The sequence below is a fragment of the Sycon ciliatum genome, chromosome 9 (genome assembly GCF_964019385.1).
Source record: "Sycon ciliatum chromosome 9, ocSycCili1.1, whole genome shotgun sequence".
NCBI lineage: Eukaryota > Metazoa > Porifera > Calcarea > Leucosolenida > Sycettidae > Sycon > Sycon ciliatum.
The window spans coordinates 6,681,060-6,682,923 of record NC_088651.1 but is presented as its reverse complement, the minus strand read 5'-3'; the positions used below and the strand labels follow the sequence as shown (position 1 = coordinate 6,682,923).

The 1,864-nt window shown below is 45.3% G+C and overlaps 1 protein-coding gene across 1 annotated transcript in view; it reads left to right on the top strand.

Moving 5' to 3' along the window:
• Positions 1–1,794: 1,794 nt before the first annotated feature.
• The window catches only part of LOC135825240 (phosphatidylinositol phosphatase PTPRQ-like), a 17,617-nt gene continuing 17,547 nt past the window's right edge, over positions 1,795–1,864 (top strand). Inside the window, exon 1 of the mRNA XM_065337977.1 lies at positions 1,795–1,864. This exon is cut by the window's right edge and continues 123 nt beyond it. The gene's annotated coding sequence lies outside the window, so the exon portion shown is untranslated.

Here is a 1,864-nt window from a genome sequence, read left to right as displayed (position 1 = left end):
GGACTACTAATAAACAGTTCACGGCACTAACAGCCTTGAACACAGTACTTCTTTCACTTCGTGAATACAAGAAGACAACTGAAAATGACACAATTCTTCAGTGATCGACCTTCTCTCTCACCATGCTCACGGAGCTAAGCAGAATGTGCGTCATCACCTGTAGTCGCCATGGAAACGGGATCAGGAAATCGGCGATATGGCAAGTTTCCCTTGCCGTACGCAAGCGAGAGATATACCATCGGAACCGATATCCAATTGTCTTTCATCTGAGCCCTACTTGAAAAATCGATGCACTTCCCCTTTAAACAAAATTTAAATTGGAGGCAAAGCGCGTGCCAGACCACCACCCTGTCACTGTGTAAACAATTCGTAACTGTGTGGAAGATGTCCTGGTAGCGTCTAGAGCCAGTAGAGGTGTATCACTTTGGAGTCGCATTGCCATAATATAGCCACATTGCCACATTGAAGTGTACATTTGGCACTACGCCTTTTGACTTCGGCCTTTTAATGCCATAATATCGGTAGTGGCTTCAGATGGCGGGGTTGATGGTGAAGAGACCAGGCCTTGCAATGCAGATGCACTGTACTGAAGTGTGCATGTGCTCCAGTATAGTAGTTACCACAAGCAAATAGCGCGAGTTCTTCGCACAGCAGTCAGCATCTGCCATGTCTTTCGGACGCGCCCCAAGTGTCAGCTACGATACAAGCTGTCCACAGACACAGGTGACAACACAACACCCTACGCTACAACCTAGACAAGCCGTGATCCATAGCTATTAATGTTTGTGGCTAGGCGCCCGGCGGATAGTGCTAGCTTTATATCTAGAATAATTAGCACTTTCTGAAAACTAGCATTAAAAGCAAAAAAAGGAATTATCCTGTCCGTTCTCGAAGGGAACTCACGACGGCCGGTAACACCCGGTAAACCCTAGCGGCAGATGCAGCGCCTAACGGTGGGAGTGAGTGGATAAGTTTCACAACCACTAGCACTAGCATTTCGCTAGCATACTCCCGCAAGTTTTGCAGAAAACTAGCATCTTCTTGCGAAAACTAGTACACAAGGCAGAACAACAGAGACCAAAAAGCTTTCTCGTTACTCCGAGTTTCGTGTTCAAAAACACTCGTCAGACGGATTAGTACATGACATTGTATCATATTATGGTTATGCTGCAAGATACATGGTGTTATGAATCTGAAACATTAGTCATCTATACTATTACATGTATTTCCATTTTTCGAAGCAGAATTGAAGCATTCAGTGCTACTTTGGAGCAGAATAGCATTCAGTTGGATTTTGGAGCATATTGAAAAGCAGAATCCATTGAAAAAATTCTCGAGCATTATCCGCTGGAGCCTACGGAAGAAAGTTGTGGCTACTACTAGTCCAACATGTAGATTTACGTTATAACTTCTTTATTCCTGGTATCTTCAGCAATTCCTGCGCCTTCTCAAGGCAATCCAGTAGATCTACTGTACAATGTCATACATTTTAGCTCTCACACGCCTGGATTGGTGGTTGCAGGTAGTCTAGAGCGCTGCTGGATCCGTGCTATCAATGCCTCGCGTTTACCCGACCACATGTCTGGCAGTTTTGACACTTGGCTTCTAAGATATGCACCCTCAGGCTCAGGGCAAGCGTTCGCATTTCTTGTCTCTGCTCACGTGCCGTGGTAGTTAGTTACAGCACATTGTATTGTAGTGTCAACATGACCTGAGACTGATATGAGGTCCGCGAGTGTGAATTGCCGCTCCACCTTCGCATCACCTGCAATAAAATGAATGAGTATGTCCCAATCCACATAGTCGTTTCCCTAGGGTAGAGGTGATTTTAGAATAAGGCTTAGATGCCTAGTAAACGTGCCTG